Below are 17,101 nucleotides of genomic sequence, written 5' to 3'. Positions count from 1 at the left end.
AGGTGAAAGCGTATTGTTTACTTTGTAGGACTCAGATACTGGACGCTTTTGGATAAGAAGTATCTTCAAACCTTTTTTTTTTTTTTTTCCTTGAAAAATAAAATTATACTGTGGAAAAGATTTGAAATAGTTACTTCAAAGAGGGCAGCATCTCAATTACTCGGAATTACTGACATGATTATCCTTCTGGAAAGGCTGTAGAGAAAAGTAACAGTCAACTTTCGAGCACATCCAAAATGCCCTCTCAGCAGCCTGGCCCCTGACACCCCTTGGGTGGCCTGCAGTCCTGAGCTGAGGAGCAGCCCCTGAGTGGGGATGATGGGGCAGTCACCCAAAGGGGGCCGTTGGGAGTGGTGGGTGGCAGCCACACCCAGGCGTCAGTCACAGCAGGTAGTAGGGCAGTTCCCTTTGATTTTAGGAATTTTTAGTTCAAACTACTGTTTTTGAGCAAGAAAATGAAAAAGCCCCTTTCTCCCCAGCTCTCATAAACAGCTAGAGGTTGGGTTAGTTCCCATCACCTCTGTTTGCAGAACCCACAGACACTCGGAAGCTTAAAACTACTCAAATTTATTACCTTACGTTCTGGAGGTCAGCAGTCTGAAATGGGTCTCACTAGGCCAAAATGGCAGCAGGGAAGCTCCTGTGAATCTTCTGTTTCCTTGCTTTTCCCAGCTTCTAGAGGCCTCCCTGTATTTGGTGGCTCTGGTCCACTTTCACCTTCAAAGCTAGCCATGGTCGGGAAAGTCTTTCTCACACCCAATCACTCCAACACTGATTCTCCTTCCTCCCTCTCTCACTTGTGATTACATTGGGCTCCCCTGGATAATCCAGATTACTTTCTTTGTCTTAAAGTCAGTTGACTTGAAGCAATCAGCAGCCTTAATTCCATCTGCTGCCTTTAATTCTCTCTTGCCGCAGAACAACTTAACAGATTCCTAGGATTAGGGTGTGGGTATCAGTCATTCTTGTTTAGACTCTAAGTCTCATGTCTGACTCTTTTGTGACCCCCATGGACTACAGCCCGCCAGGCTCCTCTGTCCATGAAACTTTCCAGGCAAGAATACTGGAGTGGGTTGTCATTTCCTTCTCCAGATGATCTTCCTGACCCAGGGACTGAACCCGCATCTCCTGCATTGGCAGGCAGATTCTTTACCACTGAGCCACCAGGGAAGCTCTGTGGACATCTTGGGTAGAGGGGTGAGTGGGCATTATTCTGCCTATCACAGTTATCCAGCACATGATTTAGCAAAAATTCTATTCATAAGAAAGAGCATGTGATAAGAGCAGTGATGGGAAGTAACTCTCAAATATTAGGAGACTTGTTGAAACAAAGCCTTTGTTATTTGGCAGAGCACAAAGGCAAGAATAACTGAAGATAAAGGAATCAGTTCAAAAGGAGAGAAAGCTCATGTGACTACTTTGTCCTAATGTAGGCTTTTTAACGTGTTTTATAATCAGAGTCACGGGCTCCCCCAGTGACTCAGCAGTAAAGAATACACCTGCAATACAGGTGAGGTAGGAGACATGGGTTCTATCCCTGGGTTGAGAAGATCCCTTGGAAGAGGGTATGGCACCCCACTCCAGTATTCTTGCCAGGAAAATCTCATGGACTGAGGAGCCAAGCCGGCTACGGTCCACAGGGTCACAGAGTCGGACACAACTGAATCGACTGAGCATGCATGCTTGCATAATCAGAGTCACAGTTTCCAGATTTAAGCATTAACAAATGACTCACAGATTTCTGTTTTGTGTCCAGTTCCTTGGCCTCTCCTGTCCAGGTGCTCCCTGGATGAATAAGTAATTAAACCCCCTTGTTTCTAGGTTTGCTAAGCTTTGAAATTACTCTTCCACAAAAATATTTTCCCTCACTTTTCAGGGAAAGAGGAGAAAAGGTCAGTGCATCATTTCCTGGCCACCTCTGCCATCATAAAGCTGCAATGGCTGTTGTATTTTCAGCCTGTTTTTTCTATCTGAAGGAAGTAGACACCAGATTCTGATAAAGTAGTTTCTTCTTGGGGCACTGGCTACAAACATCTGTTGACACGGCTCTTCTTACAGAGTTGCCCGTTTGAAATTACAAAGAGTGGCAGGTGTAGAAAACTGTGGGTTATCATACTGAGTCTTAGTTCTGTTATTAAAGTACTTCCTCCGAATTATTAGTGTAGAAGGAGAATAAGACAGGACAGTTTAATGTGTGGATGTGGAAGCAATAATGGATGGGCACCTTTCTTCCCCACCTTTGGTGCTGGTAGATCTCTGGGACAGAAGGGAGAACCAGAACGGGCTCTATGCAGAGGGAAACGGGGGACAAAACAGAAATCTGAATGGAAACCTGGCTTCCAGGTTTTTGATTATCATGGATTATCCAGAAATGTCTCAGAACACTGGAGCAAGTGCATGGTGCTCGTTCCCTGGAGATCCATTATAAGCCCAAGAAAGAAGTTAGAGCAAAAATCAAAAGCGATTTTAACTGTAGAAGAAAGGCCAGGAAACTGAAGTTGGAATAGCTTCTTAGATCTATATTCTCATGTCAGAATTCGGCTTTTTCTCAACGAAACTTTTTAAAACCTCAGACAAAATTTATTTCGGCAAGCACCAGTGGAGGTCTGCTTTTTATGGCATCCGTCATCAGCCAAGGCACAAGTGACAATCTCTGGCCACAAAGGCGCAGGAGATCTCATGAGGAGGATAAGACTCATAGAACAGGTAATAGTGTGAAACACCATTTGAAAATTTTTATTCTGGAAACTTTCAAACATACACAACATAGAGAGAAAGACATTACCAGCCTCCATGTACCCATCCCTTGCTCCAATGATCATCAATATGCGGCCCACCTGGTCTCATTCATCCTTCTCTCCACCCTGATACCTGCTGGATTACTTAAAAACCAACCCTACACATCGCTCGTGTATGGCATTTACATTAAGTAATGTAGATAGAGCTAAAGGAGTTCAGGGAAGATGGAGGATGCAGAAATCTTTATGAAAAAAGTATGACTTGATTTAGTTCTTGGGTGATGAGTTACGTTGGATAAGCACAGAGGAGGCACGGGGAGGTGGGAGAGAAAAATATGAATAGAAGAAGCAGCATTAAAAAAACAAAAAACAAAAAAACGGAATGGGGATTTCCCTGGCAGTCCAGGGTTAAGACTCCGCACTCCTAACGCAGGGAGCACAGATTTGATCTCTGGTCAGGGAACTAAGATCCTGCCAGCCACAAGGTGAGACCGAAAAAAAAAAAAAAGGAATGAAGTACAGATGCATGCTATAATGTGGATGAACCTGGAAAACCATACGCTAAGTGAAAAAAACCAGACAAAACGATTACATACTGTATGATTCTGTTAGATGAAATACCCAGAATAGGCAAACCCATAGAAAGAACACAGATGACTGCCAGGGATGTAGGGAGGTAAGAAGGGGGAGTAACTGCTTAATGAGTATGGGTTATATTTTGGTGGCCAAAAAGTCTGGGAACTAGACTGAGATGGTGGTTGCACAACATGTGAATGTCCTAGAAGTAAACTGTTCACTTTAGAATGGTTAATATTATATTATGAGACTTTCACTCCGATTACAAAAAGAATAAATGAACATAAATGATTAACACCCTTTGTGAGGTGTTCCAGGCACAAAGTGACAAACCAAGGATAAAAGGGCACCATTCTGGGGGCTTGCAGTCCTGCTGGAGGCAGCACCCAGGTGGAGGAGCACGTGCAGATGCTACAGCAGAAATATCCGCAGGAAGGACATGAAGAAAGGGGCTGCTCAGTTCCATCTGGGTAGCACTGTCCCGGACAAATATGAGTCAAGGGTGTAACGTTAAATTTTCCTGGCAGCCACGTTAAAAAACATGAAGTGAAACAACTGAAATTCTTTTAAATCTATGCTTCATTTGACTCAATATCTCTAAAACATCATTCAAGCAAGTAATCAACGTGTAAACTTATTACTGAGACATTGTATATGTGTTTGGCATATATTTTTTCATGTGAAGTCTTTGAAGTCCGGTGTGTATTTTACACTTACTTACAGCATGTGTTAGTTTAGACCGCAACACTGCAAGTGCTCACTGGCCACACGTGCCAGTGGCTGCTGTGTCACCCAGAGCAGCTTCAGAGGGACAGGAAGAGCTTCCGGGTTGGCGGGGGAAGAGTGACCCGGAGCTTATGCTGCTCCAGGCAAACCAAGTTGCGGGTGGGGGTCATGGCCCGATGGGAGCTGAGGTCTGCAAGCTATGCGGGTGATGTGCTAACCATATAGCCAGGGCAGAGGGCGGAGCCTGATTTTGATGGAAAGGGAGTGTAATAGGGAGGATGTTTTAATGCACATCTGGTATTTTTTTCTCTGATTTCCCGGGAATGGAGATAAAGAAGAGGAAACAGAGGTCGAGTTCCCATTACAAATGATTGATTTAATGACCACTCCCCACACCCGACTGTACGTCTCCATCGTTGTTCTTCAAAGTGGAAATAAGTCTTGCAAAACTTGGTTGTGAAACTTTTTCATCTCAACTTAGTCATCAGTGCCTTGCTTAAGGTAAAGTTTCAGTGTTAGACAACAGGGAAATCTCTCAAGGCACCTGATTTCAGAAGTGTAAGATTTGTTCCCATAACCTTTCTCAACTTCAAGGTTATTTTGAAATAATTCAAACATACAGGACAGTTACAAGAACAGTATGAGAACTCCTGTATAATCTTTATCCAGATTTACCATTTTTCACCTTTTGCCAACTTTGCACACTATCTAGTTTACATAGATTTGTGTATATATACATACATACCTATTATTTTCTATGAACCAAACTTGCAGACACCATGCTCCTTCATTCTTATTTTCTTCAACTGATATTTCTTAAGGATTAAGGCATTCTGTTAATATAAGTATAATGCAGTTGTTAAAATCAGGAAGTTTAACATCAGTGTACTACTACTATCTAATCCCTGGTTTATTTTCAAATTTTTCTTCCTAACCCAACAGCAACCCCTGCCCCCTCCTCCTGACTTAGGATACAGTTCAAGATCATGGCTGCATTGTGTTTAGTTCTTATGCCTCTTTAGTATTTTATCTTTCAAGACATTAATATTTTTGAATATTGGCCAGTGTTCTATAGAATGCCCCTCATTTTGGAGTTATCTCATGCTTCCTCCTGCTTAGATTCAGGCTCTGCATTTTGAGTTGTTGTTGTTGTCCAGTCGTTCAGTCGTGTCTCTTTCTGACCCCTTGGACAGCAGCACACCAGGCCTCCCTATCCCTCACCATCTCCCAGAGGTCCCCCAAGTTCATGTCCATTGAATTGGTGATGCCATTCAACCATCTCATCTTCTGCTGCCCTCTTCTCATTTTGCTTTCAATCTTTCCCAGCATCAGGGTCATTTCCACATTTACATAAGTGGAATGAAACAAACCTCATCTCACACACTTTCTCTTGTAGGAACACATCAGTTTTTATAAGGAGGCTACATTCCAACTTGCTCTCTCTCTTTTTTGGTGATGGTCTCTGCAAAGAAATCAGACAGATGCAGGGCTGACTTCATTAGATGTGGTTCACTCATATCCATCTTTCCTGGGAGAACAGGGACACTGAATTATCAAATTCAGTGGTGTGTGAATTAATATCAGGAAAAGGCAGAGAATAGTGTAAAACTATGACATGACTTATCATGCATCTTCTGTTCAGAATTTCCTTCCAAACACAGATCACAGCATGTTATAGAACTGGGTGCTGTACCATCTGACCAACTTGCTCTCTTTATCTTCAGCATTTTCTTAGTTCAGTGGGTTTGGACAATAACTTTCTCGCACATTTACTTACCTTTCTTTTATTAATCATGTCAATTCTAAAGCTTATGTAGCTTTAGAGCTAAATGGTATATATTCACTAATCCTTTACATGAGATGACTGAAAATGATACAAAGGTTTTGCTCAATACCTTGAACTAAACACAGAAATGCAAAAGAAACCCAGTTCAGTGAAGAGTGTGCCAAGCTGCACGATCTGCTCCTGAGCTGAAATCTATGAGCAGAGTCAGCTTTAGGTCCCAGCACCACGGGCCTCATCCCGTGCTTCTCCCAGGGACCCAGGGTAAGGGATTACACCTGGAAGCTGACATCAACTCTGAAGAATCCCCTTTCTTTTCATTCACTTGCCAGAGCAAAACTTCTATTACAGTTTTTCAGTGTGTGTGTGTTCGGGGGTGCCAATAGTAACAGGTCATAAAAAGTGTAATGTTTGACTTGAAGCAGAGAAAGCAACTCCATAGCCATATTTGAATTTCTGGGAGAAGTTTGGATCGACTGTGGTTCATGGCAGGAGTCAATGCTTTAGAGTTGAAATTTTTAAATATGTTTTGCTGTTTTTCTTTTGGCTAATTTCTGACATTGGAAACATTTATCTACAGAGTCAAGGCTATGCACTGAACTGGCCAAGAAGTGGCCTTTGTGAAAATGGGGTTTTTTCCTTATGCACAAATTTGTAATTTCTCACCACTGACCCCCATTCCCCCAAGTTTCTGTGGGGGACGACTGAGTAGATTGGCTCATTTATGTTCATCACTGGGTCTTACAGGCAGGTGTGACTATCGGAATAGGATGGGACAAGAGTAGGGGGACAGATCCCTCAAAGTCAGAGTGAAAAAAAGTTGGAAACATTGATATGCAGCAAGCAGAGCAGCCAAAAAAAATTGTTTAATATATAAAACCCACCACATCATAACATTCTCTTTACAGAGTTGGCATTTTGAGATTTCTAGGTTTAAAAGTTATACTACTTTGCTTGTTATTACTTGTCCTCGTTTGAGTGTGCCTTCATTTTCTCAGTTGAGTGTACAGATGTTCATAAACAGAACGTGAAACATGTGAGGCTGGAGAATCAAAGGGGCCACCTGTTGTGGCATGCTCCCAGAGCCAGCGGCTCTGACTCCGGGGGCCTGGATCACATGCTGAGCACCGGCTTTGTGTCTCCTTGGAACCTGTGTGTTCACATCCTGGCCCTTCTTTCCTACATGCAACAGCATGCTTTGGTTGAAAGCCACTACTATCCTTCTGTTTAACCATTGCAAAACAGCACCCCTGTGATCCTGGTGGACCCGCTGTTATGCATATAAGAGTTCTGACTAGAAGAGGGCAGGCTGTGGGATGCCATTCGGTTTATGACCTCACTCCATGTGACTGTGCAGTTATAGAAGGGTCCCGAATGTGGACCACTAAATTGCATTAGAAAAGACCATGCAGAACTTGTAAAAGTGACTCAGCTAACTTCAGTGCTTCTACAGCTTAAAAACCATTTGAAACAACTTAAGTTCTTCTCTTTTAAAATGAGTTATCAATGGTAGGGAGGGTTGGAATCAAGCTACTGCTTGGTCCCACTCAGAAAAAAAAATAGTTCAAATTTCTGGACTGCCTTTCCAAGTTCAAAGATCAGCCTCATCATTAGTTAACTGTTAGGCAGCCACTAGTCATTGTCACTTATTCCTCATTTTCTGATGCCACTTGAGTTTTGGGTGGAGATCTCTAGCTCTGAAGGGGGTGGGGGTCCAGCCCCTGGCCTAAGTGGTCACACAATCCACTTCTGGCTAATAGCAAGGGCACAAGTCTCAGGGATGGGGCATCTCAGGGAATATTTTCTTCTCTTAAAAGAGGAGGGTATACTGGGTCATTTCTTTACTCACGTTGCTGCCAGTTTTCTGGCTTTGAACATGGTCACGTGAAGAAACTCTCTGAGGAGCTGTCTCTATTCTCTTGCAACCCTGAGAGGACAGGGCAAGACAGCTTGAGCTGTTGAATCGATGCCAGTCTTATCTCTGGTTCCCTTGTTATATTAGAATAAAAAACCCTATCAATAGGGTATTCTGTTACTTGAAGCCAAAAATAGCCCTCGGTGTTATAAATAGCACTAGGTGTTAAATAGCACTGGTTACCTGCAAGGCTCTGTGCTAAGACATCAGGGAAATAAAAGATCTATAGGATATGACTTCTATCCTTAAGGGGCGTGCAATCTAGTTGGCAGATGAAGGGCCAGAGAGTCAATACTTCAGGCTTTGTGAGTTGTACAGTTTCCATCACAAATACTGAGCTCTGCAGCTAGTGAAAAAGCAGGTGTAGATGAGATGGAAATGAGCAAGTCTGACTGGGTTCCAACAGGACTTTCTTCATGGACACTGATATTTCATAGGTTGTTCAAGTGTCACAAAATATTCTTCTTCAGTTTTTCCCCTCAACCATTTAAAAATGTAAAAATCTTGTTAGCATGCTGTACCAACTGTGAGATAGGCTAGACTTGGTTCATGGGCCCAAGATTACTGACCCCTGTTCTGGACAAAGGAAAAGCCTTGAAAAAAAGACTGTATTCATAGGAAGGAAGAGTTTAAAGTTTTATTCGACCACTTTTATTTTTAAACAAAAGATGATCTCTTGGCAATTGAGAAAGGCAGATCAAGAGTGGGGGAGGACTGGAAAACCAAGGTGAATGGAAAAAGTGTTCAAGGACCTTCATGCTTTTGAGGTTTAAGAAGTTCTCTACTCTCCTAGGTCACTGAGATATTCACCCACACTTACTTCTTTTAATCCCATTGTTTCAGCTTTCAGATACCGGTCTATAATCAACCTAGAGTTTACCTGGGACGTAGTGGTAGGTGGGGATCCAATTTTACTTTCATTCACGTAGTAGCACGATTTCCTAGGACCATCTTCTGAGAAGCCCTCTTTAACCTGGTTCGTTGGAGGCAACTTGTGTGTCTGTCACCTGGGGACTAGGAGAGTCAGATGTATAGATGGGCATTCTAGGATACCAGGCAGCAGGGACAAGAGAAGCCTAGAAGTCCTCACAGCAGCGTGGACCTGAAGACTGTAGGGGGTGCCTGACACATCACACACATATAACATGCGCATTCACCACTGTCACACAGCCTTTTCACAAAGCCCCAAACAGAGAGTCACCTTCAACCCAGAATGCTGGGGTCGGGGGTGGGGAGTGGAATGGGAGGGAGGAGAGTGAATAGGACAGTAAGTAAAATATAAAACAAGGGAATACACTTCTGTGTAGACTAATGAGAATGTGCTTCAAACAGAGGAATAAAATTAGCTCAACTCTTCATCTAGCTTAACTTAATGAGGATCTTGGATCTTGCAAAACCAGATCTGTTTCATGTTGTGACCTGGGGTTTCCTGATCATTCCTGCCTTCTGAGGGAGAGCCTGCAGACTTATCCTGCCACAGAAAGCAAAATTCCTCTAAGGGGGAGTGGCAGATTACTTGATGGGTGAAAAAATGCCAGAGGTTTTGTCAAGCGTGGGAAAGTGTGAGAAAGGATGAGAGCAGGGCTGTAGGAAGACCATTTCGGCAGAGTTGTGAGGCGAGATCAGAGTTAATTGGCCTCCATCCAGAATGATGCCAATGGCAATGACAATGATTGTTTTCCATATACTGGACAATACAGTTTTACATTCTTCACAATAACTTGCCAAGATGAGGTCGTAAGAGAATAGTTACTCTCACTGTTCTGATTTTTCAGATGAAGGCACTGAGGCACAGAGAGGTGAGGTAATTTGCCCAAGGTCACACAGTAAGTACCGGAACTGAGAGTTGGACATCTGCAGTCTAATTCTGGACTCAGCCACTGAACCCTCTTATAGGGCTGAAGTTTTCACTAGATATTGAAAGTACCTGATAAAGCTATATCACTGGTACCACTCAACTTCTGCTTGAGTGGTATTACTAGTTTAACTATAAAAGGTTGAATATTTTCAAAATATGGGGGCATTCCGTATTGCAGGGAGCAATATGTAGATTTTTTTCTTGCCTTAAAATCTTTCAAGAATATTTGTTCTGTGGTTTTATTTCTCAGTAAACTCATATGCCACCACCTATTTTTAAATTAAAAATATTGAGAGCCATCTTCTTGGCTGGTGCCACTAAATATACTGTGAAGTGTTCTTCCTGAATTTGGATGTTGAGAATGACATAGGTGAGGAGTGGTTTTGATGGAGGTACAACTCTGACAAATTAACTGGTTAACAAACCTTTTAATCTCTAATTATATTATTTGTAACTTGATCAATGGAAAGGATCTTGGCATGCCTTCATTAGCCTCAAAAACAAATGATTGCATTTTGTATAACTAAACAGATGAAAATACTGTCAGTGAGCAGAATATAATGAAGAGAAAATAAAACGATTAGAATAATGTCAGTGAGCTGAAGAAAAGGGAAAGTTAAAGATTTTTGTATTCAGAGCTGTCCAGTGTTAAACTGATCTTTCAGGCCAATGTTTTGGAGTGTGTTCAAACCAAGAAAAAAGAGAGACATTCTTCATTAGCCAGAGATAACAAGAGGCATTTTCAGTGGGATTTAATGCTGGGTAGAGAGACTGCAGCAAGCATGGAAATAACTGAGTCTGAACTCATTGAACTGATTTGTGCTGTTTACTGATGTTCAAAAATAAAAAGACCCCATTGATTCAAGTTTTCTGCCCCCAAATCCTTTCATCAAGTGTGCAAGGAATTGGCATGACACTCAAGGCCACAAAGAGCGACACCATGAAAAAGAGACTCGTAAAGGAAGTGGACTTTTCTGGCAGGAACACGCCACGGCCTGTGAAAGGGAACACTGAGTGTCTGTGGGGCCAGGCTGGGGGCCACAGCTGTCAGATGGGGCCTGAGCGGAACACGTGGCTTCTGCCTAAGGAATTGGGTTTCTGAGAAAGAATTAAGGCTCGGCTGAGGTGGTGGAGGAAACCTCAGAATGGTGAAAAAGACAGCTGGGGTTGGCACCAGGAGAGCATACGAGGCCCCCTGAAAGGCAGCGAATAAGGGCCATTATTCAATGACATTTCAGCCCCCCAGGGCTCAACCAGACCTGCTGAGAGAAGGTCCCCCTGGGGTGGCTCACACTGGAGTCTAGGCTTTGAAGGCTTAATCCAACTTTTAAGAGGAGATTATAAAAACATGCTGTGCTAGGTACATCTTTCAGAAATACAGCCGGCCCTAGAGCGATACCTTTGTGAGACAAATGAAAGGAACAATTAGGAACATCAACATGAACAAGGAAGAGGAGCAGGAGAGGCAGGAGGAAGAGGAGGGAAAGGGGCTTTAAGACGGAATTCTGTCTCTATACACCCTACCTATATGTATATATATTTACATTTTAATATGGAAATTAGACATATCTAAAAGCAGAATGGTAGAAAGACTCGCTGTACATCCATCACCTGGATCTACTGATTGCTAACATTTTAGTGTATTTTCTTCATATATTTTGAACTATTTATTTCTTTACCATTATTTTAAAATAAATCCCAGATACTTCCTGCATATTTCCATATGTGCTATTAAAAAGAATACCTTTTTTCAAGGTTGAAATTGCTTTTACTGGGGCCAGCACTGTAAGCCCGCCATACCTGGCTTAGTGTTCTGCCCTAAGAGGCAGCTGAAGCCTGACACCTCTGCCCTCCACCTGCCCCGCCCCACACAACCCCTACCTGGGTTAGTGGAACATGCAAAACTAAGAGTTTGGAGGCAGGGGGAGAAGCCACAGGACCTGGGGCTGGAGAGAACAGGTACGTGCGGCAACAGACTAGGCTGCCTTGGTCAGCACGGACCACCCAGGTGGCGTCATTGGGCCCAACACGGCGCCTGAGGCTCCCTGGGAGAGGCAGGCAGGTAGCAGCCCAGGGTAAAAAGAACGTTTTTTTGTAACTCCGAGTTATAACAGTTCTAATTTATTAATTCCTTAATATCACTTCATACTTAGTCCACTGTAGTTATCTGCTGCTGTGTAACAACTCCAACTTAGTGGCTTAAAACAGCACAAATTCTTTATCTCCCAGAATCCATGGATATGGAGGGCCAAATGTATTATTAATTAAAACAATGGTAGTCAGTACTATAGCAAACACATACACATTCTGTGACAGGTACTGTTTTAAACAACACTTTACAAACCTTAACTCATTTAAGATCTCATAACAACCTTACTTAGGCAAATGCTATTACTATTCCCACTTTGTAAATGATAAAATTGAGGCACGGGAGGTCAAGTAATTTTTCCAATGTCACACAGCTAATATAAGAAAGTGAAAGTCGTTCAGTCATGTCCAACTCTTTGCGACCCCAACGACTGTAGCCTGCCAGGCTCCTTTGTCCATGGAATTATTCAAGCAAGAATACTGGAGTGGGTAGCCTTTCCCTTCTCCAAGGGATCTTCCCAAACCAGGGTCGAACCCAGGTCTCCTATGTTGCAGGCAAATTCTTTACCGTCTAAGCCACCAGGGAAGCCGAAGAATCCTGGAGTAAGTGGCCTATCCCTTCTCCAGGGCATCTTCCCGACTCAGGAACCTAACCGGGGTCTCCTGCATTGCAGGTGGATTCTTTACATGAGGGAAGCTCAATAAATGATAGAGGTATGATATGAACCCAAGCAGACTGGGTTCAAGACCCAGACTGAACCCAAACCCAGAATCTGTGCTTGTACTACATCATGCTGCAGCTTCTTCCCCGCCTACTATACATCTCTACCAGCATATCTAAAAGATACTTTTAAGTTATCATGTACAAAACTGAACTCCTTATTTCCCCCTCAAACCAACTGCTTTCACAGCATGATGGAAATTGTGGATTTGCTTGTTCAATGTCTATCCCAAGCTCCTTTTAAAGTGCCTTCCAATACTGCAGAAGCTAGAAAGCTAAAAACTGCATTTCCCAGACTTTCTTGAAGCTAAATTGAGATGTCAGCTAGGTTTCTACAATCAGATGCAAGACCTGAATTTGGAACTGATGTGAGGAGAGGCAGGACACATGCCATCTATTTACTAAGGAGGAGCCCAGCAGAAGAGGCACAGCTCTGAGGCCAGCGGGAGTTTGGGTGGCTTCCTAGTTTAGTCAGAGGCAGCTTGCTGACCGTGGCAACTATGGTCACGAGACTGAGAGCTGTTCCTAGAAGCTCAGTATAGAGCCTATATTGTTTGCCCTTGTAATGGTCCCATACGTCATTTTATACTTTGAAATATGTTTTTCTGTGTAAACTAGAGTGGATTTTTCTGTTAGAGTAGACTTTGTTGTCTGCAACTGAACCTTGACTGATGATGATAGTCTGCCTTCCCTCGACAGCTGTTCCATCTTCCCTGGGGGGGGTGTGTGTGTGTGTCAAAGTTATGTAACTGCACACATAAGTATGAGCAATATACTATTTATTATGCCTCAATAAAGCTATTAAATTAAAATGTGATCTATTTGAGTTAGTTTTTATATGATGTGAGACAAGACTCAAAGTTCATCATTTGCATGTAAATATCTAATTGTTCCAACACCATTTGTTCAAAGACTGTCCTATCTCTACTGAACTGCCTTCAGATATTTATCAAAAATCAACTGGCCACCTCTGCTTAAGAACCTGGTAGTAAATGGCCCTGTGAAGCCACTGTGGTGCATCCCAGGGGCATTACTGGGGATTTTATTGAAGGCATCACGTGTCCACTAGAACCTCCGCTGATCTCAGCACATGGTATGCTTAGCCTTGTCCCGAGCAGGTGCTTGTTTGTGTTCTCCTTTTAGGAAAAAAATCAGGGTCACAATGGGCTCATCACTTGTTACTGATTCACTGTCTTGCTGTAAGGAAGCCAAGAGGCCACTCCACCACCACCGTTAGCAACCGCAGAGCCTGTTCTCAATACATTTTGGTGACAGATCTCACTCTTGGCTCCACTTTATCTTTCCTGCTGTCACTTTCTCACTTTCCTTTTGCTTTGGTTTCCTTACTTACTTGTTTAAACTTCTAATCTTATTATGTGTATTTTTGCAAGTCATCTCATATCCTTTCTGGAAAAGGTTTTACTTCAATAAATAAATGACAATTGTTAAACTAAACTAAATCCACCAAAATTGAGCACCTTCTTCCCATAAAATTCCTATAAAATATGAAGAGTTTTGCAGGACCTACTCATTTCAGCAGTATCATTCACAGGGGCATTCTGGCACAACTGTGAGTATGGGCAGTCCCGTGGAGTCATGGGATTTGCTCTGCGAGGGCCTGAGCGTGGTATTGAAATGCCTCCAAGCCAGCAAGTCCTGTGACCCCGAATCAGCTGTCTGGGGCTCCTGGGAAAGAGATTACTACTTCCTTCTTCATCTTTCTCAAAAGTAAAATAAACCCAAGTGAAATCACTGGCCACGGAACAGATAAATCCCTGGTGTCGCCTCTGATACCTAAATGCAGCACAATTAGTTCGGTCTGTGGATTCTGCTTTGCTGCACCATCTCTGCAGGAAACGGGGGAACACAGAGAGCCAGCCACTAAATTAACTTACCTTGGCTGTTTGGAATATTGCAGGAAGAAGGATGGGTGAGGGTCAGGTATCACATTTCTGAACTCATAATGTTTCAGGCAGCACAAGACAGCAGGGTCTTTTCAACCTTGGTCACCTTGTACTACCTTCCTGGTTTCTGTCATATTTGCGTACTTTTTATTGTAGCTTTTACTTAATATTTATCTTTGTTTCTATTAGTGACACCTTAATCTCATCCTAAGCAACAGTGCCTGTAGATTCACAAACTATATATTTTTTCTATCAATATCAGTAGAAAAATGATCCACTGTAGCTAAAGGAAAGTAATCCATTGTAAAATAAATACTGGAAACCACTTGAAATTTTAAAATGTGTTCACATACCTCCCAAAGTCATCTCGGGCACCTCTAGCAGTAGACATGCCACACCCTGGGACCCCCAGAGGAGAAACTATCCTGGGTCTCATAGGACAGCATAGAAGTGTTGGTTCCAGTAGAACTGGGGAGACCAGAGATTCTGTCTTTTAAAAGAGCCATATATACATACATGCATTATTATAGACTGAGACACTGAATACCATAAATGTAACTGATCACTCCCCAAATTAATCTGGGGCTTCCCTGGTAGCTCAGAAGGTAAAGCGTCTGCCTGCAATACGGGAGACCTGGGTTTGATCCCTGGGTCAGGAAGATATCCTGGGGAAGGAAATGGCAACCCACTCCAGTACTCTTGCCTGGAAAATTCCACGGATGGAGAAGCCTGGTAGGCTACAGTCCATGGAGTCGCAAAGAGTCGGACACAACTGAGCAACTTCACTTTTACTTTCCAAATTAATCAAACCAGCAAACAATCGTATACTGATCCACTCCCCCCACCTTTTTTTGGCCATATTATGCAGTATACTTAGTTTCCCAACCAGACATCAGACCCATGCTCCCTGCACTGGAGGGCTTCCCTAGCTGCTCAGTTAGGGAAGCACGGTAACTCCCTTGATTTACCTTCTTAATTAGGTAATGGAAATAGGCCAGTTGGGATTTCTTCTGCTTCAAGCCTTATTTTCTCAGTAAAAAAATTTTGTTTCAAGTTGAATAACATTCTTCTTGAGCTCCTTTCTTCTAAATCTCATGAGTAAATAGGAATTACACGCAGAGATAAAATGCTACTTTCACAGGATTAAGAATCACTTATGTACACAGATCTAAAAAAAAAAAAAAAAATTAGGCTTTGGGAAAAACAAAAAAATCATGAGGTAGGGACCATAACTTGTACACCATTCCTGACTCTGTTTCGAAGCTTGTGGTAAAATTGAGTTTTTAAAGCAAGTGTACCTACTAATGCCAATAGTGCGGCATCTGTAATCCCCTTTAGAACAATGTGAAAAGAGAAAGGGTTAGTCGCTCAGTTGCCTCTGACTCTTTGCGACCCCAAGGATGGCAGCCTGCCAGGCTCCCCTGTCCATGGAACTCTCCAGGGAAGAATACTGGAGTGGGTTGCCATTTCCTCCTCCAGGGGATCTTCCCAACCCATGGATCAAACCAGGGTCTCCGGCATTGCAGGCAGACTGTTCACTGAATGCTGGCAGTTACAAGATCCCCCTATATTTTATGAGTAGTTACTTGTTCATTCGGGCCTCCTTAGTGGCTCAGTTGTAAAGAATCCACCTGGCAATGTAGGAGACACACAGGTTCAATTCCTGGGTCAGGAAATTTCCCTGGAGAAGGAAATGGAAGTCCACTCCAGTATTCTTGCCTAGAGAATCCCATGGACAGAGGAGCCTGGCCGGCTACAGTCCAGGGGGTCACAAGAGTCAGTCACAACTTAGCAACTAAACAACAACTTGTTCATTCAGTTTACCAAGTACCAGTAAAAGAAAGTTTTATTTATGAAACATCAGCAAATGTTGTGACCTGAAGGAAGACTATACTCCAAAGTGGGCTGGGAGTTTTCCTGGGAGCCCCTGTGCAGTTGAGAATGCTGATGGAGAAGCGCAGGGGTAGGAGAGGGGCCAGTTTCAGTCTGTGTTTTCACTCCCCGTTGGGCATGGCGGGGAGGAGGAAGAGGACTGCTGTTCTAAGGACTGGAAAGGGGGTTGGTGGTGTGTTGTCATGGAGCTGAGAATGTGGAAGCTCAAGAGAAAAAAATGGGGAAAAATTTTTCTGCAAGTTAAAGAAGAGAAAGCTTATTTATCAGCAATGAAAGAAGGACAGAAAGTGTAACCAGGTAGTACCTGGAGATCTGGAGGGTGTTAGAGCCGAGTTCTAGGACTTCTAAACAGAAGTTAGCCCAGAGAGGTTTGTAAAGACACTATTTTTGTAAATGACACTATTTTTACAAATGGCATTTGTAAAGACATTATTTTGAAAATATCAGGCATCAGAAGCAGAAAGAACACATCTCCATTCTTCTGAGAGATGCTGCATTTAGTTAGCCAGAAGTGCTGACTTACAGCTTCAGAGTGATGGACTGGCAGGACAGAGGCAGTATGGGATTGGCAAGGACAGGATCACCCAGCAGAAGACCAAGACAAGGGCTAAGAAGTCAGGCATTGTTCTGGGGGCAATGTTACCTCTTTGAGGCTGAAGGCTTGTGATAGAAACTTTCTCTGGGTTGGGGGCATTGCAGCTTTTAGACAATGGAAAAAGAAAGGAAATTCAAAACGTCAAGGTTTTTAACAGTTCTTGTGAATTGACAGGGTGGAAGCAGAGGCTATGAGGAAGAACAGATTAGGAGAAAGGTACCCCTCCTGCACTCCCAGGTGGCCCAGGGAGATGAGAAGGCAAGTGGGGCTTCTATAGAAAATCGAACCTTTTCTTTCTTCTAAT

This window comes from Ovis aries, chromosome 4, assembly GCF_016772045.2.
Source record: "Ovis aries strain OAR_USU_Benz2616 breed Rambouillet chromosome 4, ARS-UI_Ramb_v3.0, whole genome shotgun sequence".
Lineage (NCBI taxonomy): Eukaryota > Metazoa > Chordata > Mammalia > Artiodactyla > Bovidae > Ovis > Ovis aries.
The sequence above is the reverse complement of the archived record's forward strand: the minus strand, read 5'-3'. Positions refer to the sequence as shown.